Source organism: Petaurus breviceps, unplaced genomic scaffold, assembly GCF_028583685.1.
Source record: "Petaurus breviceps papuanus isolate PSGF00001 unplaced genomic scaffold, PetGlider_PUasm1.0 91041, whole genome shotgun sequence".
NCBI lineage: Eukaryota > Metazoa > Chordata > Mammalia > Diprotodontia > Petauridae > Petaurus > Petaurus breviceps.
The window spans coordinates 23,163,489-23,188,026 of NW_027187400.1; the positions used below are offsets into that span (position 1 = coordinate 23,163,489).

The 24,538-nt window shown below is 46.4% G+C and overlaps 2 long non-coding RNA genes across 3 annotated transcripts in view; one reads left to right on the forward strand and one right to left on the reverse strand.

The window, feature by feature from the left end:
- The window catches only part of LOC138153953 (uncharacterized), a 10,207-nt gene extending 7,137 nt beyond the window's left edge, over positions 1-3,070 (reverse strand). The window contains exons 1-2 of one of the 2 annotated variants that reach the window (XR_011166508.1): positions 2,844-3,070; positions 1,971-2,234 (exon numbers count right to left, since the gene is read on the reverse strand). This is a non-coding gene — a long non-coding RNA (uncharacterized lncRNA). The remainder of the gene's footprint in view (positions 1-1,970; positions 2,235-2,843) is intronic. The other variant, XR_011166509.1, reaches the window with a different exon arrangement.
- LOC138153954 (uncharacterized) lies at positions 1,708-8,300 on the forward strand. The gene is made up of 3 exons (XR_011166510.1): positions 1,708-2,037; positions 4,777-4,943; positions 8,014-8,300. It is a non-coding gene; the product is annotated as an uncharacterized lncRNA (long non-coding RNA).
- The last annotated feature ends 16,238 nt before the right edge of the window (positions 8,301-24,538 follow it).

Below are 24,538 nucleotides of genomic sequence, written 5' to 3' on the forward strand. Positions count from 1 at the left end.
CTCTCTCTCTCTCTCTCTCTCTCTCTCTCTCTCTCTTTCTCTGTCTGCCTCTCTCCATCTCTCTTCTCTGTCTTTTCCTGTCCCTCTCATTCTCTAGCTCAATCTCTCCTTTCTGTCTCCCATTCTGTCTTTCTCTTTGCGTTTCCCTCTCATTGTGTATTTCTGTCTGCTTCTCTCTATCTCATTCTGTATCTCTACTTCTCTTTGATTCAGTCTCTGTTCTATGTCTGCTGGGCTATCTCTTTCACTGCGTTTCTGTTTTTCTCTCATCTTGTCTCGGTCTCTGCTTCTCGCTCTTTCATCCTTCGTCTCTCAGCTTCTCTCTACTTTTCTTTCATTCCTTTATCCCTTATCTGTCTATCTCCCTCTGTCCCTGATTCATTCTTCCCAGGCTCCTCTGGGGCCTTGAGTAAGTAAAGGGGGGGGGGGGAGAATATGATGTCGTGAGAAAAAGAGTGAAATGTGAGTTAGACTGACCCTTGCCACAAGCTGTGCCCCAAATCTGTCTCTGTTCCTCGTGTCCCCTGGAAGTCTATGCCTTCTTAGTTACAGAAAGCCAAGCTGGGCAGCTGGAGGTTTCCTCCCTTTCATTAGAAAGGAATTTGGTATTCCTGGCCAGACCTAACTCCCAGCCAGTCCAAAGGCAGGCACGCACATTCACAAGTACACACAAAGGCACAACAGAGACATACTGAGTGTCCTCAGACAGGAACGCAACTAGACTCACAAATGCGGACATCCGAGTGGGCAGAGCCAAGAGGAGGCACTTTCCATGCCCTGGGCAAGGTGGGAACACTGCGAGACACCCCTGCATCCCCACCCCCACCCCGTGTTTGAAAAGGCTGTCCCCCGTGTGTGACCATCTGCGGAAGCTCTGAGAATCCAGCTTGACTTATCACAAAATAAATACCTCTGTGTCAAAGAGATGGGGATTTTCTGGCATTACAAATGTGTGTACTTAGAAAAAGTCATGTCAAAAAGCATCCCTCCTTTTCCTTCCCCTGCCACATTATGATAGCTTACCCTTGGTCTCATCTGTTCTCCTAAGAATCCAATCAATCCAATGTAATCCAAGAAGCATTTAAAGAATTTATTAAGCACCTACTGTATACTGAGTACTTTGCTGAGTGCTGGGGGTGCAAAGACAGAAAACAGCCTTTGTCTTTGAAGACCTTGAATGCTAAACAGCATCAGTAACAAGCATTTATTAAGCACCTACTGTACACTCAGCACTTTGCTAAACATTGAGGGTGCAAGGACAGAAACCAGTCTTTGTCCTTGAGGAGTTTGAACCCTAAACAGCATCAATAGCAACAGACATATATTAAGCACCTACTGTATATTCAGCACTTTACTGAACACTGAGGGTGCAGGGACAGAAACTAAATAGTCTTTGTCCTTGGGAAGTTTAAACAACATCAATAGCAACAAGCATTTATTAAGCACCTAAGTTTGCAAAACCCTATTCTGGGCACTGGCAAGGTACACCAGTTAGCTGAGACAGCCTCCCTGCCCTCATGGAACTGTCTAGTAGAAACACAGATGATGATAATACACAAGGCTACATGCCAAGTTCATAACCGTGTTACAGAATAGAGTACTATGGAAGGTGTAGGGCTGAGATCCTTACTGAGCCAGAGAATGAGAGCAGGGGAGCAACCAAGGAAGGCTTTTTAAGGGGTTGGCATCTGAGATGGAATTTAAAGGCTCAGGAAGACACATTCAAACACACATACACACATACAAGCATACACACATAAATACACATACACACATACATATGTATATACATATACACACATTCACATACAATACACACACATACATGCATACACACATATACTCACACACAATACACATGCATATACACATACACTCACATGCATACATGCACATACACACATACACGTGTGCACACATACACGTGCACACACACATGCACACACTCACACACAACGCTCATCCCAAACCTCCGAGCAGGGAGTAGAAGGTGACTCTCACTCCTCACTCTTGGACAGCAGGCCAGCAGGATTTCAGGTAATTCTGTACTTGCCCTGGAGGTTCTCAGACCCAACCACCTGCCTCATTCCTGAATGATGGTTAAGCCGAGCTGGCCACAATCCCCAGTGCTTCGTCCCAGGCATGTGGTAGGAACGCCATAGGTGCTGATCGATCGTGCCCCAGATCGGCTCTGGTGGCCTCAAAGCTTTCTTGCAGTTCTGGAGATTCTGTGACTGAGATTTCATAGGCATGGCTGCGACAGGAGGGTCGTGGGGGCCAGAGCCTGAGCCAAGGCCATGCCAAGAGGGATGGCTAGGGGGGACCTTCTCTGTAGGCTAAGTGTAGGAAGAAGTTAGAGACTAGAGACTGGGTAGGGGTTGGGGGGAGAACAGCAGAGGAGACTGGCCAAAGGAAAGCCTTTTCATAGGCTTATAACTTCATCAATTTAGAGCTGGAAGGTCTCTTAGAGGCCCTTGAGGACCCACAGGTCCAATGACTTGCCCAAGGGCAAAGGCAGTAAACGTAGAGCTCTCTCTCAAATGCCCCCCAGTCCCTAGGGTGGCAAAGTGCCTAGGACAGACATAACAAATAGCGCTAGGAAGTTGGCAGAATGCTTTACGGGTTTTATCTTCCTTGATCCTTGGAACAAACTGGTTAAGCAAGTGCTATTGTTACTCCCATTTCACAAATTAGGAACTCGGTGGTAAACTCAGGCCGGGGGAGGGGGCTGCTAAGGGTGAGGGGTTCTGGGGTTCAAACCTCAGTTCTGCCTGTGGGAGTTACTTAGCCTCTCCTTGCCTCAGTTTCCCTCTCTGTAACATAAGGGAATTGTAGTAAGTTACCTCTAAGGTCCCTTCCAGTGCCGTATCAGCCTGTGATTCCTTGTGGTCATGGGCTGGGGAACACACACAGGGTGCAGCGTCCTGAGGTCTCTGACAGCAAGGGTCAGGCCCCATCTCCCAAGGACTGGAGTCTCCAAGCTGAAGATGGGCAGAAACACATGTCATCAGCTCCTGCATTTGGCAGCTGCTGGGAGCTTCCAGATTGCTGGGGAAAGAACTCATCTGAGGAGGTGATGAGGGTGTTGTGTTTTTTCTAAAAATAACCTTGACAAGTGTTCTTTTCTTGTCAGGGACAAGAACAGCCGAACGGTCCTTGTCAGAAGCACCCCCCCCATGCCACCTCACCTATCCATCCCTGCCTGCCCCCACCCTGGGCTCGCCCACCAGCTGCTCCCCTCACTCTCTCCTTCCCCTCATTAGAATTTGCCATTGCCTTTTCCTTCTTTCCTCCACCACCACCCACCCAAAGCCCAATCTCTGTCCCTCCATTCTTCCTATCTTCACTCTCTCAGGACATGAACTAGAAGGAGCAAACCTTAGAGATTCCCTAGACCAGGGGTTCCTCACCCCCTTTGTGCCAGGGACATCATTGGTGGTCTAGTAAAGCCTATGGACCCTTCTCAGAATCATATTTTTAAATGCATATGATAGAATACATAGGATCTCAAAGAAAATTGAAGATTAAGGACAATAAAGATGGATTTTTTCTCATCTAAGTTCATAGACCCACTAAAACCTGTCCAATGACCCTTTCAGGAAGCCCCTCATTCACCAGGTAGGATCATTAGCACCCAATGGAACCTTAGAGGCCATCGGTTCTAACTTTATTCATTTTATGGCTTCAGAAGGGAGTACAGTATCCCTGCTGCAGAACAGGCAAGAACCCTGAGAGGAAGTTGAGCCCACCTCCCCATTTTTAGATGGGAAAACTGAGGCTGAGAGTTGAGTGATTTGCCCGAGGTCACACAGCTAGTACTTGTGATGGGATTCGAAGCCAAATCTCCTTGACTCCCCCATCTGCTGCCTTAAGCTGCCTGCTTCCCCAAAGCTCAGAATTAAATGGCTTTTCCAAGGTTCCCCAGGGAGCAGACTGGGACTAGAGCCCGGTCCCAGTACCCTCTCCCTCACATCAAGCTGCCCCTTCTCTTCCATCCCTCTCCCCCCCTGATACTTTTTCATCTCTGTCTCTTCTTTTCATAGCAAGCATATCAATACCCCCCCCATCCTACCCTCTGAATCTGTAGGGTATCAGCGATGGAGAGTTTTCCATTAGGCTAAGATGCCCCCTACCTTCCCCCTCCCTAACAGCCTGGCTATTCCATCTTCAGAACTGAGGTCTGGGTCACAGCTGCCCCTGGCTGAGCACCAGGCACTGTGGGAGAAATGGCATCAGTGAAGGGAGGAGGGCCTATGACTCCAGAGACAGATGAGGGTGACATCTGTCATCGTCTTAACTGACAAAGCCCTGACAGGCTAAGTGGCATGTCTTTCCAGGTTGGGGACCCTGGGGGGCAGGGGGGGATTTTCCCAAGGGTAGCAGCCAGAGTTTCTAGGTGCAGGACCAGCTTACCAGCCTGATTAAAACCCAGGACCTAATAAAAAGTGACATTACAGTCCATTATAAAATAATGCAATCACTTTTTCCATTTGTTTCTGACCCAGATGGGGCAGTGATTGGAGTTTTCTGAGGAGCCAACCCCAGCTGCCTCCTGGCATGGGTTATTACTGTTATTAATAGGGCCCTGCTTTCAGGGGGCAGCATCTCTGCACAGGTGCATTTATCTCTGGGGCTGCTATGTCACACACACACACACACACACACACACACACACACACAGCCCTAAGCACTGCCTTCCTTCCCGTCAGTAGGACCTGTAAGATGATGGGGTATGTGAGGAAGGCCAAGCCTCTGATTCCCATTTCTCACCATCAGGTCCATCACGAAATGACAAGGCGAGATGAACTTCTCTAGAGTGCCTGATGCTGTCCCCACCCCTCACCTGGTCTTAAAACATTGGGAAGAGCCCTAGGTCTGGAGCCTGGGGACCTGAGAGGATTGGATGGGATGGCATCTGCGATGACAGACAGCTATCTGGAACAGTGAGTTGGGTGCTGGAGTCAGGGAGAACTGAGTTTAAATCCCATCTTAGATACTCACTTCACTATATGATACACAACAAGTCACATCCTCCTCGGCCTGCTTCCTAGTGTGGGAAATGAAAAAGCAGTAGCACCCACCTCCCAGGGCTGTTTTGAGTAGATCCAATGAGACAACGTGTGGGAAGGGCTTTGCCAACCCTAAGGGTCTGCTTATATTAATACTAACTCTCCCTCACAACTCACGTTCTTGGCTTGGGCTCTGCCGAGGCTATGGAGTCCAATCCCCTCATTTTACAGCTACACAGGGAGTAAACCATGACCTGGGGAGTCTCAGAGGTGGGTCCTTTGGGGATCTAGGCCCCCTTTCTACACCCCAGAGTCCCTCAGGGCAGGAGACACTGCAGCCCTGAACACTAATGCAGACTGTCATCTAACTTTATTTCTTTCTAATGCCCTGGAAGGAGAGGGCTGGTGGAATGGGAGGGGCAGTGTAGACCAGAGAACAAGAAAAGCAAAGTATTTAGGGGGGAATGAAGTTTAGTTGGGAGACTTAGAATTGATTCCCTAGTAATCTGGAGTAAGGCCCTTTGGCAACTGGGTCTCAGGCTCTCCCTCTGTAATATAAAAGGGTTGGGTTAGAGATGATGCCTAAGGGCCCTGGGCAAGTCACTTCACCCTGCTTGCCTCGTTTCCTCTTCTGTAAAAATGAGCTAGAGAATGGAAATGACAAACCCTTCCAGTATCTTTGCCAAGAAAACCCCACATGGGGTCACAAAGAATCAGACAGGACTAAAACATCATCAGAGGTCTCTTAGGCAAACAAATGGAATAAAGCACTTAGCACAGCACCCAGTACATACCCAGTAGGTACCTAGTCAGTGCTTGTTTTTTCCCTTCTTGCCCTAACAATAAAACTAATTTTGGGAGAGCTCAGAAGTAGGAAATTGGAGACGAGTTCGAATCCAGCCTCGGACACTTACTAGCTGTGTGATCCTGGGCAAGCCATTTTGCCTCTATCTGCCTCTGTTTCTTCATCTGTGAAATGGGGATCATAATAGCACTTACCTCCCAGGGTTGTTGTGAGGGTCAAGTGAGATCATATTTGTAAAGGGTTTTGTCAATCTTAAAGAACAATATAAATGCAAACTATTATTGTTCTTCTTGGTGTTATGATGGTAATGAAAGTGGTGTGATGATGATGATGATGTCCCAAGCAGGATGGGGGGGGGGGGGGGGGACCAGCAGGGTCTTTCTTTCCTTCCTTCACAGATGCCAACAGAGCCCGAGTGTCATGGGGTAAGAGAAAGTCTACTAGTTCAAAGGTCCTGGGATAGAGAGTATCAGCATTGGGCCAGTCCTTAATACACAGACTGTCAGTGATGGGAGGGCCCTTAGAACACAGGATGGCAGAGCTGAGAGGGCCCTTAGAACACAGGATGTCAGAGCTGGGAGGGCCCTTAGAGCACAGGAGGTCAGAGCTGAGAGGGCACTTAGAACACAGGATGTCAGAGCTGAGAGGGCCCTTAGAACACAGGATGTCAGAGCTGGGAGGGCCCTTAGAGCACAGGAGGTCAGAGCTGGGAGGGCCCTCAGAGCACAGGATGTCAGAGCTGAGAGGGCCCTTAGAACACAGGATGTCAGAGCTGGGAGGGCCCTTAGGACACAAAATGTTAAATCTAAAAGACTTTTCAAGTTCATTTAGTCCAACTCCCCATCTTGCAAGAGAGGAAGCTGAGGAGGGAGAGGAGGCCTGGTGTGTTCTGGGTCACACAGTGAGTTCCTCTACCTGAGATCAGTCTCCCAGTCCAGTGCTCCTTCTCCTCCATCAAAGGGGAGGAAGAAAGGAACTTCCCAGCCCCAGGTATTCCAACACCATCCTTTAATAACACAGCTCATTAGGCCCCTGACAATGGGATGTGATGGGAATCAGCCCCTTCACGGAGCTCCTTGATGGGGCTATTTATCTTCCCAGGCTCCAGGCCTGAATATGTAAGAACCAGTGGGCCCCTGAGTAATCCTGAGATGAGAACCCTGCACTGGGCTGCCCCCACACACACATCAACCACTTACTCTCCCAGGGCCAGGCTCCATGGAGATGCCACGAAGCTATCTCCCCACCCACACACAAGTGAGATCACATGAATGTGCATACAAACATACATATACATATATATATATACAAACACACACATAAGCACTTGTGGATAACACACAAACACACACATATACACATACATACACACACTGTTGTGGCCTGCAGCTAGAGCACAGGCTGCCTGGATCCCTTCCCTCCATCTCTTCTTCCCTTCTTCCCTCCCTCCATCCCTTCTTCCCTCTCTCTGTCCCTTCTTCCCACCCTCTGTCCCTTCTTCCCTCCCTCCATCCCTCCCTTTCTTTCCTTGGCTCTCTGCTTAGGTGGCAGTGGCAGCGGCAGCAGCAGCTGCTGCAGTAATAAAGATGCTTTATGCTGCTCCCCGGCATGCAGAAGCAGCTGGGCAGCAGCGGCTGCAGGCTCATGGTGGCTCTGACCTTTTCCCATAGCCTGACACCTCCAGGAGGCTCAGCACTGGGGGCATCTGTCCATTTCAGGTCATCTTCATCCTCCCTTCCCCCTACCTAGGACCATGCTGTATGGCACCGTACCAGGAGCAGAGCAGCATAAAATAAGGTCAAATAGAGGCAGCAGCAGACAGAACTCTGGCACTGACATCACGAGGCCTGGGTTCAAAACCGCATCAGAATCTGCCTGACCTTGGGCCAGTCACTCAACATCTTTGGGCCCCAGTTTCTACCGCCTGTAAAATGAGAGAGTTGGGACTGGATCAGAGGCGTCAAACACACAGCCCGTTGGGTCCACAGCCCTCCAAAGTGTGCTCAAAGCCTGATTAAAACAGAAAGGGGAAATATATAACCAAACAAAAATACAATACAACAATACATTTTAAATCTAAGTCAATGCACGTCCCGCAGGGATCCTCATATACTCCGTCATCACCCAATACCGCTGGACTGAAGGATCTCTCAGGTTTCTTCCCGTTATGACCCTCTGATTTTTTTTCTTCCCCTACAGCAAGCAATGGGTAAATGCTTCCTATCTGTTGATTGAAAGAACAGCTTGTTGGCAAAGAGGGCAGGGCTGACTGGCCTCAGTCTGGAGGATTGACCAGCATCTTGGAGCCTCTAAAGAAGGTTCACAAATCGTGTTCCTTAACGATTCTAAAAAGGGTCCCCCAGCGGTGGCCGTGGTCGACTTCAGCTGGGCAAGGAACGGAACTCAGGTGAACAGCAGGGAAATTTTGGCCTCCCTCTCATCCTGCTGACTTCTCGTAAGAAGTTAATAAAATCACAGACAGCGATGACCCAGAGGACATGATTTACTTGGGCTGGGGAAAAGCTTTCAATAAGGTCCCTCCATAAAAGACCATTAAGGGAAAGAAATAACTACAGGCTAAGGGGCAACTGTTATGGATTCCAGAGTGGTTTAAGCAAGGGAATTAAAGAGGCATTCGGCGCCAAGAGACGTTATTAATAACCACACGATGCACTTATAAAGGCTTTTCATCTTTGCTCACTTTGCAGGCATTAACTCAAAAGCTCTCAAACCCTTGGTGAGAACTGTAGGGGAGGGAAAGGCTGCTGACCAGATTCAAGCCATTTTTCAGATGAGGAAACTGAGGGACCAAGGGGGTTGGACTAGATGATTGCTAAGGGACCCTTTTGGATTTAACAGTCTGCATTCTGAGATTCCTTTCCAGCTCCAATGTTCTGAGGCCAATCTAAGTTTGAAGCACCCTCCCAGCTCTGGCATTCTTTGCTTTTTAAGGGCCCTGAGTCCCCAGGCTGACTCAATTTAGCCTAGTATTCACTTACACAGAGCAATGGATCCTGGGTGAAAGGAGTTCCAGTTTCAGGAGGTGGATTCATCTCTGTCTTGGTCTCCAATTTCTCCCCCAGAGTTGAGCAAGACTTGGGCTTGAAGACTCCTGGGTAGGAGTTTTTTTTTAACTTGGATTCTTGGGGTAGCTAGGAGGGGCAGTGGCTAGATCAGTATCCCTGGAGTCAGGAGATCCTGAGTTCAAATCCAGGCTCAGACTCTCATTTAGCTGTGTGACCCTGAACAAGTCACTTAACCTCTATTGCCTCTCAAAAAGAATGGTAATAATAACTTGGATTCTCACTCTGCCCTTCCAGTGTCCTGAAAAGAAAGCAGACTACGGGCATAATTCCACGTATATTTCTAGAGATCCACAGATTCCTCTGCACCCTTCCTAATAACCCAAAAACCCATCATAATCTCTCCCATACCTCTCATTAAAGGATCATACAGTTCAGAACTGGAAAGAAAGCTCTCACTTTGTTGTTTAATCTTTCATAGGCCCATGTCTTATCTCCCTAACTAGACTATAGGTGGGCACTATATCTAATTCATCCTATGCTTTGTGGGTGTTCATTGATCAATGGGAAAGTCCTATGAGATGCTCCAGAAGGAATTCATGCATCATAGATTTCAGCTGGAAGGTACCTTAGAGTTCACCTAGTCCAACATTCTCATTTTACAGATGAGAAAACTCATCTGGACAAAAGGACAAAGTGCTTAAGTGACTTGTCCAAGGTCACACAGGTAATAAATGTCAAAGGCAAGATTTGAACCCAGGTCCTTGGACTCCAGAGCCATGCTCTTTTCTCTGGTGGTAGAAGTTTCTCTCATAGGAAATGGCCACGGATACATGCCCCAGTGCCCTCTGGGGGAGCCTATACTTGAACAGATTTATGGATTTCCAAAGACAATGTATTTGGAGGCTTTCCAGTCAGAGAGGTGTTCTTCCCTTCCCTTTCAACTCAGTTACCTCTCTAAGATCTTTGCTGATCTTCCCGAGCCTTGTGTCCCAAGAGACTTGGCACAAATGACCATCAGGACAAAGAACAGAATGTCCATGGTGCATTGGGTACCCTCCCCCTGCAGGGAGCACCCTGCCTAGAGAGGGTGCGCCTTCCAAAGCCACTGCATTTATCTTCCCTTATTCACCCAGAATTTCCCTCTGCTCCTGAAATTAGCATTCCCTTTAAATATTTTCACACTTTCAAATCATTCTTTAAATGTGCTTATTAACCGGCAATCCGATTGGTTTTAGTCACTTCACCAAATCTCACATTAATCTCGTAGAACCCCATTACCTCAACTAAGCCATCTCCTTATACCTTAGCCTCCAAATGCTGAGGGCAACTCCCACAGAGCTCGAACAGAGTCTCTGAAGTCTCTGCTGCTGGGATGGGTAGGATGCCACCCAGAGGCCAGGACACGCACAGACAGAGGGAGGGAGGAGGAGCCGGGGACACTGGGATGGTGGGGAACTCTTCCCGTCGCCCTAGGCTGCCTCCAGACCAGGATTTGGAGTCACAGAATCATAGACCGGGGCTTTTGAGAGAGCCTCATCTAGGGGCTCTTAACCTGAGGTCAGTTCATGGAGTTCAGAGCCAGATTGGGACGGAATGGGGGAAGGGGGTGGGGTGGAGAAAGTCCTTGAACTTGGATGAGGAAAAAAATACATTTTTATTTTCACTAGCCTCTAATTGAAATGTAACTCTTCCTTCAATTACGAATTAAATATATATATATATTCTGAGGAGGGGTCTCTAGGTTTCGCCAGACTGCCAAAAGGGTCCATGACAGCACACAAAAAAGATGAAGAGCCCCCGATCCAGTCCAGTCCCCTTATTTTATAGAAAAGGGAAGGGAGGTGAGCTGTCCAAGGTTGCCATAGAGCGGTAGAGCTGGGATTGGAAATCAGGTCCTCTGACTCCAAATCCAACACTCTCTCCACTACTCCACACTAGGGTTGGTGATGAAGCCTACTCCACAGACCCAGGGCTTGAATATCCGCTGTGCTGCTTACATCTACGCCATGTTGGCCTGGGCACTGAGCCTCTCTGAGCTTGATCCAGTTAAAGACAGCCACCAAGGGACCAAACAGGACCCTGAAAGAAAAGATAATGGGATGGATATTCAATTCATTTTACATTTAGAAAGGGAGGCTTAATCTACCTCCAGAGAGAGAACTGAGGGACTCTGAAAGCAAACCAAAGCATAATGTTTTTCACATTCTTTATTTTTCGTGTCTTTTTTCCCGTTTTTGGCAATATGGCTAATATGAAAATATGCTTTGCATGATTTCACGGTGTATAATTGATATTATATTGCTCAATGGGTGGGGGAGGGAAGAAATTTGGAACTCAAATTTTTTTTAATGAATATTAATTATAAATAATGAATTTTTAAAACAAATTTAAATTAAATTAAATTAAATTAAAATTAAATGAATAAAAATAAAATAAACAAAAATAAATTTAATTTAATTTAATTTTTTTTAAGCCTAGAGAAATAAAGTGAACCATGAACCAAAATTCTTCCAAATATTAAATAATATGATTGGACTAGATCAGTTGGTCAAAAATTTTTGGTTTCAGATCTCTTTCCACGTTTTAAAAAAAAATAAAATTGCATTTTTCCCAATTACATGTAAAAACAATTTTTAACATTCATTTTTTTAAATTTTGAGTTCCAAATTCTCTCCTTCCCTCCCTCCCCTACCCCTTCCCTAAGACAATAAACAATTTGAAATAAGTTGTACATGTGCAATCATGCAAAACACATTTCCATATTCTTTTACCCTCTTAAAAATTATTGAGGGTCTCTCACCTCTCCTCCAAAGAGCTTTTGTTTAGGTAGATTACATCTATCAATATTTACCAAACTAGAAATTACAATTGAGAAATTTTTCAAATATGTATTTATTCATTTAAAATAATAATAAAGTCATTACACATTAGCACTGTATTTTTATGAAAAATAACTATGTTTTCCAAAACAAAAAATAGCAAGAAGAGAGATGTTGTTTACACATTTTTGCAAATCTCTTTAAGGTCTGGCTTCAGAGAAGACAGCTGAATTGGCATATCTGCTTCTACATTAAATCCATTGAGATATGTTTTTTGGTTGAAGTGTATAAAGAAAACCCAACCTCACCCAAGGTTTGTTGGTCGTGCCTGACTCTCCATGACCCCAGGAGCCATTCATACCAGGCCAGTACTGGCCACAGGATCTTCTTGGAAAAGATACTGCAGCAGTTTACCACTTCCTTCTCCAGTGGATTAAAGCAAAGAGATTAAGGGACTTGCCCAGGGTCACACAGCTAGCAAGTGTCTGAGGTTGGATCTGACCCCAAGTCTTCCTGACTCCAGACCCAATGCCCTATCCACTGAGCCACTTGGCTACCTCACATAGATTTGTTGTTGGGAGAGGGAAGAACATTTTTAATAAACAAATGAAATTTTAGTATTATTATAAAAATAATTTTAACCTCGAGGATCATCTGAAAGGGTAAACCACACTTGGAGAACCACGGTCCTCGATAGCTCTCAGTCCTCCGACATTGTCTACAAGACCATCGAGGTTTGTTTAAGAAGACTGTCTGAGCCCCCAGACCATTCCCAGCTGACCCTCCTTCCCGTTGCTGCTAGTCACTCAATGTGTAGGATTAAGGAACAATTTCTTGTCCACCTGTTAGACCGCTGTATTAGCGGCTGAATTCCTTGGGTTTTTCCATGGCTGTCTCATCCTTCTTTTTCCTCATGTTTGTAACTCAAGCACTTAGCATGGTGCCTGACACATAGTAAGGACTTAATAAGTGCTTGTCAGCCAACCGTGTAACAGCATTTAACAAGTTGAAATGTCTTCTCCAAAGCTAGTAAGGTCTGTTCCCAGGAGGCCAAGTGCCAAATGGATCAGGGGTCCTGTTGTCTCAGACCCCTCTACAGTCAGGTCACCCTGAGAGCTAAGGTCTCAACTCTGAATTATTCTGTACCATCCCCTGCCCTCTCGATGGTTAGTATGGGGTGGCACAAGCAGGAGGCACCCAAGCCAAAGACAGGAAGCCACTCATGTTGAAGAGATGGCCTCTGTTAGGACATAGGACACTATGCTCTCCATGCTTCCTTGCCCCATCCACCTCTGCTCAGCCCAATCTAGTAGGACCTAGTCATGCCCTACTTTGCTCAGCCTAGACCATCACAACTCACTCTAGTTCAGCCCTGCCCAGACTAGTTCAGCCAAATCTAAACCAGACCAGACCAGACCAGATCAGACCAGACCAGATCAGACCAGACCAGACCAGATCAGATCAGACCAGACCAGACCAGATCAGACCAGATCAAGTCAGACCAGACCAGACCAGATCAGATCAGTTCAGATCAAAACAGATCAGCCCAGAACAGCTCCCCCAGACTAAACCAACCCCTCTCACTGACTGCAGGGTATAAGTCAGGGTCAGGAGCAGAGTACTTCAACCCTGGCTGTGGAATCAGCGATATGGTGACTTCCTGATGGGATTCACCAGACAATGACAACCTTTAATGTCCGCTGTGTTATAATCTACTTTATCTTAATACAATCTTTTCCTGCTCAACTCCCTAGAGGCCCAACTGCTATTTTCAATGGAGGGTTTTTTTTTTCATGACTTGATACTGTGATTACTGTCGTACTCTTAGTCTTTGTAGAAAGGAAATTAATAAGTTTTTCTTAAGCACTTTGACTGGCCCTGAATACCAATCAAGCCTGGAGCAAGGCCCCCCCCCCCAAGCCGTATTCAATTACCAGCCTAGTCCCTGGCTCTCCAAGATGCTGCCGGGTTTTGTGTCTGTGCTGTGGGGAAGAAATAACTGGAGACCAAAAGCTGCGGAAAGCCTAGGAGGAGGAGGAGGTGATGAGTCCTCCCTGCCCTGCCCCTGGCTGCTGGCTGGGCTGCTAACGTTGGGAACTGAGTCTCAGGCCTGGAACCTGGAGATGGCTTGGTCTACTTTTTTTTTCTTTTTACTAATGGGGACCCAAGAGGGGAGGGGCCTGCCCACAGTGGTGGTCAGTGAGTAGCAAAGGCAGGACTGGGACCCCAGTGCTACCCCTTACATACATCTGAGCTGGTGATTCAGGTGCCAGAGTCCTGAGCCTGGAGGCAGGCAGCCTGAGTTAAATCCAACCTCTGACACTTACCAGCTTACCTGACCCCAGGCAAGTCACTTAACATCTGTCAGCCCCAGTTTCTTCAACCATAAAAAAAGGGCGATAATAGTACCTGACGCCCAGGGTTGTTAGGACAGCTAGGTAGTGCAGTGAATAGAGTACCAGGCCTGGAGATAGGAAGACCTGAGTTCAAATACAGCCTCAGATATTTGCTGTGTGTATGACCCTGGGCCAGTCACTTTAACCCTATTTGCTTCAGTTTCCTCATCTGTAAAGTGAGCTGCCAAAAAAACCCCAAATGGAGTCACAAAGTCAGAGGACTGAAAATGACTGAACAACAAGAAGCCCAGAGCCACTGTGAGAATCAAATGAGATGGCACATGGGGGTGCCTTTTCTCCCTATTCTAAGCCTCTTGGCTGTTTTATCCTCTGAAAACAGGTTTTCATCTCTTCTGCCCATGTTGGCGCCAGAGCCTGTTCCTTTACTTATGGAGCCAAATGAGATGGGCTGAGTCCCAGCTTTACCTCCCATTGGCCCCCCTATGACTTCAGACAAGTCACTTCATTTCTTCATCTGTAAAATGGGGATAATTATACCTACCCTACCAACTTTTAAGATCATAGGATCGTAGGCTGAAAGTCAGAAGGAGCCTTAGAAATCCTTGAGTCCAACCCCTTCTTTTACAGATTAGGGAACTGAGGCCCAGAGAGGGAAGGAACTTGCCCAGAGCCACATAAGATTTTTGTAAGAAATGTGCTTTTGTGAGTAGCTAAAGAGGTAGAAGTGATCACGGTATATGTGGCAGCTTTTGGCAAGGTCACTGGACTCAGTTTACTGCACACATCAGTGTGTGGACCATGACTGGCTTGGCCATGAGAAGAGCTCAAGGCAGCTGGGGACGGTGGGTGGGAGAAGAAGGGGAGGGTCTCCTGAGTCTGATGTCTGCTTGGGTCTACCCCCAAAAGAATCTAACGCAGGCAGTCAGCAAGCATTTATCAAGCGCCTACTTTTCTGAGGCAGAACCCCCCCAAAAAGACCCAAGAAATGTCTTGGTCCCTGAACAGGGGCTGGTGACAGTGGCCAATTAAGCGCCCAAGGCATCACTTCTTGAACACCCACAGGGAAGTAGTTAGCAGAAGCAGCAGAGACTGGGTCCATCCCCTGTTAAGATGAAGTATGGGTGGGCTGGGGAGGGGAGGTGAAGGTTGCAGAGGGGAGGGCACAGGGAAAAAGTAGATAGCACTGGGTTTAAGCTTGGACAAAGGGCTGATTGACCATTGTTCTTTCTAAATAAATTAAACTCATTAATCATTGTAATTAGCAGTGCTTTGTGTCAGGGATATGCTAATCATTAGATTAGGCCATTAACAGGTAGGTATAGTCTTCTCCTTGGGCCAAGCGACCTCTCCCTGCCCAGGGAGGCCTGAAAGTTTGTCCAGGCCTAGAGAAAAATTCCCCTGCTAGGCTCTACTAGGAGAAATCACATTGTGTCTTAAGGCAGAAAACACGGATTCAAATCTGGGTTGTGTTATATACTACCTTATGACCTTGAATGGGTCTCACCTTGAGAGCTGACATTAATGATACTCAAAACAGACCATGAAACAGACCATCCGTCACCCTAGAGAGTCACTGGGTCACTAAGGGATAATATTGTATACATTTTCAAACTGAACATGAGATGAACATTTTTATTATTAATTTTTATAATTAATTTACTAATTGCTTTTATTACAAAGAAGGAAGGAACATACATTTATTAAGCACCCACTATATGCCAGGCACTGTGCCGACTGCTTTACAAATTTCTCATTTGAGCATCACAACAAACCTGAGAGGTAGGGGCTGTTATTATACCCATTTTGCAGATGAGGAAACTAAGACAGAGGTGAAGCGATTTGCTCAGGGTCACATGCCTGGTAAGTGTTTAAGGCTGGATTTAATCTTAGGTCTTCCCAAATCCAGGCCCAGTGTCCTGTCTACTCACCGGTCTCTACAAGAGAAGTTTACATCTTTGCAGGAGTCAGATCTCCAGAAATAAGAGGGCCTCCATAAAGCTCTCTTTAAAGAAAAAATATAAAATAAAATGAGAGAATTGAACCTGATTGTCATTAAGGTCCCTTCTAGTACCAGACATCATAATAATAACAACAATAACAATTTACATAATGCTTTTAGGCTTGTAGATCATTTCATTCAAGTAGAAGCTTCCCATAATCTATGACATATTGCAGACATTATTACCCCCATTGTACAGATGAAGAAACAGAGGTCAGAGAGGTCAGATGATTTGCTCACAGTCACAAAGCTACCAAAATTTCCTGATAACTAGAGCAGAGCAAAAGCAAAATGGAATGCCTTGAGAGGTGGTGCCCAACCCCACCTTCCAGGTTGCAGCTAGGTAGCACGGTGACTAGAGCACTGACCCTGGAGTCAGGAAGGAGGAGCTAAGTTCAAATCTGGCCTCAGATACTTTTTAGTTGTGTGACCCTGAGCAAGTCACTTAATCCCGATTGTCTATGCCCTCCCCACCAAAAAAAAAAAAAAGATTAGACAATCAAAGTAGGTAGACTAGAGTGGAAATTCCTTTCTGGTGAGGGTTGGACTCTATGTGTGCTGAGGTCCCTTCAATGGCAGATTTTGCCATTTTATAATTCTATGTTGTAAACACATCCCTGAATTACACATGGCGTTGTCTGGCCCTGCTGGTCAGAAGTGATAAGCTTCTATAGACATGTTTTTGAAATTGCATTTGCCCATGTACATGTTATTTTCCCCCACACATACAAGTAGAATGCATGTTCCTTGAGGCAGGGCCCCATTTTGTCTTTCCATCACCAGAACCTAACACATTGGCTGGTATAGAGGGTGTTTAATAAATGCTTGTTGAATGAAACTGAATTGGGTTTGCCCCTCCCTGACCCTTGGCCCTTCTGACTTCCTGGCTTCAAATCTAATAGAGTCTATGCTTTAATGAAGTTTCTTGACATTAGATATCACTCTCCAGATCCCAGGTTTCCTTGGTAATGGTGCCTCCAAAGCCAGGCGGCTTTTCTGTCTCCAGAGTGGAGTAATCCTTCCTTGTCTGGGGGACCAGCCTTATCTCTGAGCTCCATGGCCCAGTGGAAAGGCCTATTCTCACGTCGGGCACTCCCTCTAGCGGACAAATGCCAGACCAGCACTAGGAATAGAAAACTCATTCTTTTCTGCTCCTCAGCAGCACTTAGAGGCAAATGGTTCCTTAAGCCATCAGAAGACAATGACAGGTGTCTCCTAGGAGCATGGGATGAGGGACTGAGAAAGAGCTTGCCCCAAACCTCTCCAAAGGATGACCCAGTTTGGGAGGGCCTAAGACCTGATGCCTAGGAGCAGGACTAAAGATGTTCCCAGCTATGAGTGTCTTGCTCCCCCAAATCCCCTTGTATCACCTCTGTACATACAGATATAAGTACACAGGGGCGGCTAGGTGTCGCAGTGAATAGAGCACCAGCCCTGGAGTAAGGAGGACCTGAGTTCAAATCTGGCCTCAGATGCTTAACACAAAACTAGCTGTGTGACCTTGGGCAAGTCACTTAACCCCAATTGACCTACCTTCCCTCCTCCAAAAAGCAAAAGCAAAAAAAAAACAACCAGATATAAGTACACGGTGTCAATCCCACTTAGACTGTAAGCTTTCTGAGGGGAGAGCTGTTCACTATTGTCTTTGTATCTCTGGTATCTAGCATTCAGTAGGTATTCAATACATATGTTCATTGACTGGAAAAAGGACTGACGCTGGAATGGAGAGAGGCCTACATTTAAATCCCACCTCTCACCAAGGTTAAGTGTTCTCTGAGCTTCTTTTGATTCATCTGTAAAATAGAAATATTCATACCTATGGCACACTCCTGAAATTTTGTTGTTCAGTGGTGTCCGACTCTGTGACCCCATTTGGGGTTTTCCTTGAATAGATACTGGAGAGGTTTTCCATTTGGTTCTCCAGCTCATTTTGCAGATTAGGAAACTGAGGCAAACAGGGGGAAATGACTTGCCCTGGTCACACAGCTAGTAAGTGTCTGAGGCTGAATTTGAACTCAGGTCCTCCCAACTTCAGGCCTAGCATTACTATCCACATCCTGGGAAGGCAGGCAATAATTCAGGAAAGGGCGTTAGTCAATTTGTTCTCAACTGAGGAGCTGGTGATGCCTTCACCTCATCCCCAAGGATAAAGTAAGATTATATACATAAAAAAGATTTGTGAGCTGTGTGTATATAAATAAATACCTGCTACTATTCATTTAAACTTTGTCTTTGTACACAGTTGTTACATAATAGATGTTTGGTAGGAGCACAGGAAAAGGGGCAGCTAGGTGGAACGGGGGATAGAGTGCCAGGCATGGAGTCAGGAAGACCTGAGTTTAAATCTGATCTCAGACACTTGTTAGCTGTGTGACCCTGGGCAAATCACTTCACCCTGTTTGCCTCAGTTTCCCTGTATGTAAAATGAGATGGAGAAGGAAATGGGCAACCAGTCCAGTACTCTGCCAAGAAAACCCCAAATGGGGTCACGAAGAGTCAGCCATGACTAAAGTGACTGAACAACAGGAGCTTTCTGGCACCCATGGTGAGACTGCAGCCAGGGAGGCTCCCTGGAGAGGTCAAGGAAAGGCAGCCCAGGACCCAGGAGGGCAGGCCTTCCGGCCCCAGCTCCTTCAGCTTAGGGCAGTCTTGGATCCTTCATGAAAGTTAAGCCCCAAATGCAAGGCCCCTCCCTCACTGCTGAGCTGCAGCAGGCCTCACACCCTTGCAGCATCTAGCAAACAAATCCTCCCACGTACTACTCGGTGGTAAAAGTCCTTCTGGGATCAGCCTTCTTGTTCTGCATCTCATCCTCCCCAGCCCCTGCAGCCAGAAACAGGCTTCCTTCTGGCTCCTGCATCCTCCTTGGGCAAGGACAGGGGAGAAAGAAGGAAACTGAAAACTCTTTCCTTTTGTCAGGAAGGCTGCTGCTGCTGGGCTGAAATCACTCAGCCTGGGGTCCCAGCCCATCAACTCACCAGCCACCAATGGCTCCTAACACATTCTGGTAATTATGTACATTGAGGATGGAGGCCTTCAGATCTGCCAGACAAAGGGGGAGAGATAAAGGCAGGTTGGGGAGAGGAGACGTTTTCGGTTGCTCCTTTCCTGGTTGGGAGAGGTGACAGTCACAGTAGAAGGAGGGAGTAATGGAGGCCTGAACTCCTGGCTTCTGCCCAGTGGGATAAGGGGAGGGGTCTTCTCCCCTGGTTATGTTGAGGCTCCTTAGAGACAAGGGTTCTGCCCCTCGACTGTGAGCATCAGGATTGACCTGGGATAGAGGATAGAGGCAGCTAGGTTGTGCAGTAGATAGAACACTGGGCCTGGATTCAGGAAGACCTGAGCTCAAATCTGACCCTGGGCAAGTCACTTAACCCTGTTTGCCTCAGTTTCCTCATCTGTAAAATGAGCTAGAGAAGAAAATGGGAAACCACTCCAGTGTCTCTGCCAAGAAAACCCCAAATGGGGTCACAAAGAGTTAGACCCAACTGAAAACAAAAGCAGAGGTTCTTAACCTGGTATCCATTCAGCATATCCGTTCATTTGGATGGAAAAAATGAATTATCTGTATCTTCACTAACCTCTAACTAAGGTTAAGCATTTCCTTCCATTATGAATGCAAGCAGCAAGCAGGATTCTGAGGGGGATTCGTCAGCTTCACCAGATACCAAAGGGCGCCGTGAGTCACGAAAGGGCAAGGACCCCTGGCTCAGGATGGCATCTAGACCCCTGGGCTCTTACTTTGGGAGCTGTGTGTGCCCACCTACAGCGTGATCTTTCCAGTTAGACTAGAAGCCCCTCAAGGGCAGAGAACCTGTCTTTTTCCTCTGTGCTCCTAAACAACTCATAATCATAGACAATATGTATTTAGCACTTCAAGACTTTCAAAGTGTTTTTCAAAAGACTGTTAAGGATAAGCACAATACTTTTGTCTCAGGGGCCCATGATGGGAAAGCAACAAGATGAAAAAGGGGTCTCTAGCTCATGTCATAGGAAGATCTGTTGAAAGCACTGAGAACATTGACTCTGGAGACTTGGGGAGAACAAGTCCCAAGCAGAAAGGCTGTCCCAGAGCAGGAGGGTCGGGGTGCTCTGCTTGGCCCCTGATGGAAGAACCAGAGCTAAGGAGAAGTCACAGGCAGATTTTGGCTGGACCTCTTTACAATTAGGGCCCCCACAAAGAAAAACAGGTCACTGCAGAGGAGGCAGCCTCCCTCTTACTGAATGTCAAGGGAAGGCTGGAGGTTCATTTTTCCTGTACTTTGTAGAGGGGAGGTTTGTTCAGACATGGATTGCTATGCCCTTTGAAATCTTTTACAACTCTGAGATTCTGTGATTTTGTGATCTGAGACTTGGGCAGGGGAGGGGGGGTGGTATCAAAACCAGGAACACTCAGAAAAGAAAAAAAGGATACAAGGAAAGAAGGAGAAAGGAAGGGAGGGGGAAAGGAAAGAAGGAATGGAGGAGGAAGGAAGGAAGGAAGGAAGGAAGGAAGGAAGGAAGGAAGGAAGGAAGGAAGGAAGGAAGGAAGGAAGGAAGGAAGGAAGGAAGGAAGGAAGGGAGAGAGAAAGGGAGGAAAGGAAGGAAGAAGGGAGAGAGAAACGGAGAGAGGAAGTAAGGAAGGGAGGGAAGGAGGGAGGAGGGGAGGAAGAAGGGAGGGAGAAAGGGAAGGAGGGAGGGAGGGAAGGCATTTATTAAGTACAAAGTTCCAGGCACTTCACTATGGATAAATTATACAAAAAGCAAGACTATTCCTGCCCTCAAGGAGTTTATATTCTTTTTTTTTTTTTTAGTTCATTTATTTTTAGTTTTTAGCATTCACTTCCATAGGTTTTCAATTTTCTCCCCCTCCCTCCCTTCCCCCTTCCCCAAGATGGCATGCAATCTGGTGTAGGCTCTACATATACATTCTTCTTAAACATATTTTCATATTAGTCATGTTGTATAGAAGAATTAGAACGAATGAAGGGAACCACGAGAAAGGAAAAACAAAGAAAATAGTCTGCTTCACTCTACATTCTGACTCCATAGTTCTCTCTCTGGATGTGGATGGCATTTACCATCATGAGCCCTTTGGAATCGTTTTAGGTCCTTGTATTGACGAGAAGGGCTAAGTCTATCACAGTCAGTCATCACACACCGTGGCTGTTGCAGTGTACAATGTTCTCCTGGTTCTGTCCATTTCACTCAGCATCAATTCATATAAGTCTCTCCAAGTTTTTCTGAAGTTCCCCTATTCATCATTTCTTATAGCACAACAGTATTCCATTACATTCTTTACCACAATTTGTTCAGCCATTCCCCAATTGATGTCCATGCCCTCAATTTCCAGTTCTTGGCAACCACAAAAAGAGCTGCTATAAATATTTTTGTACATGTGGGTCCTTTTTCCATTTTTATGATCTCTTTGGGATTCAGACCTAGGAGTGGTATTGCTGGGTCAAAGGGTATGCACATTTTTATAGCCCTTTGGGCATAGCTCCAGGTTGCTCTCCAGAATGGTTGGATTAACAAACAAGGAGTTTGTATTCTAAAAGAGGCATAGGATACATATAGAGTGGAGGGGGGGGGCAGCGGGGCTAGTTATAAGAATGGTGAGAGAAGTCATAGGACAATTGACTGACAATCCTTTCTAGGAATATTAGGGTTGGTTTGGTGATTTGAGGCTGACATGGAAAGGTTGGAGGAGGAGTGGGATAGGGGGGGAGCTGAGGACATGCACATACACCTGGCAAGAAGGTGACTTGAGAGCATCCTGGTAGTTCTGGGCTGGGCCAGACAGAGGGAACTTTTCCCAATCAGCATCAGGTCTTGTTCCAAGTTCAAAGAGGAGGGGGGAGAATGGCAGCATAGCAGGATACCTGAGGGAAGGGACAACTTGGATTGAGAGCTGCATAGTCAGCTCCCTGTGGGGGGGGGGGGAAGGGGGGAGGGCAGTGACCTGGGGGAGGACACTCCAAGCCCCCACCTGACGGCTGCCTAACCTTAGCACAAGGCTTTGCCCAATTTGTTGTTGCTCTGACCTGTGATTTTGCTGGGGTGGCAGACTCCCAAGCCCCTAGGGGTCTAGTGGACAGAGTACCAGGACCTGAAATCAAGAAGTCCTAAGTTCAAATCTAACATCAGACACTTACTAGCTGTGTGACCCTGGGCAAGTCACTTCACCCTGTTTTCCTCAGTTTCCTCATCTGTAAAATGAGCCAGAGAAGGAAATGACAAACCGCTCAATATCTGTGCCAAAAAAACCCCCAATGGAGTCAAGAACAGCTGTACATGACTGAAAAACAACGACAACAAGAAAAGGCGAATAAGCAACTATTCTGCAACTTATACTGTCAGAGAGAGGTTGTAATTTGTATGGGCCTGAGGCAAGATTTGTACTCAGGTCTTCTTGCCTCTGAGGCCTAGCTCACTATACCAAACTTTTTACCTTGAAGATAGTATACTCTTAAAATACTTGTTGAATGAATGAGTGAACAAATGAATTCATGAATGAGTGAAGGAATGAATGAATGGATGGATGAAAAAATGAATGAATACTACTACATTGCCCCGAGGTCCAGTCAAATGGATTCCCATTTTCCATCCTCCATTTGCCATCAGCAGCTCTGCTTGGCTTCCATCCCAGGGAGTCCCATCATGCCCCACTCCAGGTTAAGTTGATTACCAGAAATCTCATCACCATGATGAATGACTCGGATCTGAATATTCTATATTTTCTCAACTCACCCTCAGTGTCTTCCCTCTGATTTCCAGAGAGCCAAGCATTAAGCTCCTCCCAAAGCCTTCCAGGAAACTCCATTCTCCATCAGCAGCTCGACATGGCTTTGATTCCAACTCCCAGAACACCAAGAGGAAAACCAGGAACCCTCACCAAGTCCCCCTTGGTGACCTCACTCCTACTTCCCCATAAGATTGTAAGCTCCTTGAGGGCAGGGACTATCTCTCTTTTTCTTATTTGTATCCACAGCATTTAACACTGTGCCTGCCTGATAAGCAGTAGGCACTTAATAAATGTTAATTGAATTGAATTGAAACTGAGGTTTCTTTCCTGCTGAAGCTTGATGTTTTTCTATGCCCTAGCTCCTCTCCTTTTTCTATGAACCAAGTTCTTTCTACTTGGAGTGTACAGCAGACAGTACCCACACAGCCAAAGAGAAGAGAGGAGGAAGTTGGGGCAGCCCCTGCTTCATCCCTCTTCTACCTACCTACTCACATCGGTTTGTTAGTCAGTTAATATACATTTATTTAGTGCATACAAAGAAAAGGGGGAGAAGAAGCATCCCTGCCCTCAAGGAGTTTAACTGAGTCTAACTGAGGAGACAATAAGGAAAGACAAGATATATACAGTATAAATTGGAGATAATTCCCATTGCAAAGACATATGTCTTAAGTTTGAAAGGCAAAGTCAAGGGAAATGCCCCTCTAGAGCTACCTACCTGAAAGACAATCAGTCAATTAAAAAGTCTTTGAGGAGTGCCAACTATATGCTCCTAGACATTCCAGTGCCTCTTACTGTAGCCTCATAGGAAGATCATTGCACTCAGAAAGCCTGGGTTTCAATCCCAGCTCTGATGTTTACTAGCTGTGTTACCTTGAGCAAGTCACTTTCCCTGTGTGAGCTTCAATTTCCTCTGGTAAAATATGGGGCCAATAATACTTATGATACTTAAATCTAGGGGTGGCCAGGTAGCACAGTGAGCAAGAGCACCGGCTCCAGTGTCAGGATAACCTGGAGATCGAATCCCGGGCTCAGACACTCGGCACCACACCCAGAAATAACTGGCCGTGTAACCTTGAGCAAGTTACTTAACCCCGATTGCTTAAAAAAAAAAAAAACCTTAAATCTACAGCTCATGGGACCAGGGGGTGGAAAGCTGGAAGGCATCTTAAAGTTCATATTATACAGAGTTTTCATTTTACAGAAGAGGAAGCTTGAGGACCACAGACAGGAATAGGTTTTCCCAAAGGAAACAGGTCATCCTCTCCCAGTTTCCTTTTCCGGATGACTAGATTTTTTGACCTTACGGAGCTCTCAAAAGATTCTCCTGTTCATCCTGTAGGGCAGGATCAAATCACCCTTTGGTCTCCTCACTGTCACTTCCCTATTCTCTACCAGATGTCTTTCCCAAAATCTAGCCTCCATCCATCTCATTACCACTATTGACAACAATTCCTTTACAATAAGGGGGAAGGCAGGTGAAGAAATGAGTGTCCTTTGTGTTCTTTGTGCTGACTGGATACACACGGGTACATACATCCATGAGCCCTGCAACCTTTCTATGAGATAAGTCTTAGTTCAGGGAGAGTAAATGATTTACCCAGGATCACACAGCTAAAGAGGTTGGAACTGAAGCCACGTCTTCCTAACTCCAAGCCCAGCACTCTATCCACTAGGCAACATCGCCTCTTAAGCTGCATGTAATCTGCTTGTTCTTGTTGTCAAGTCATTTCAGCCATGTCTGCCTCTCCATGACCCCCTTTGGGTTTTGGTTGTTTGGGTGGGGGGGGGGTTGGCAAAGA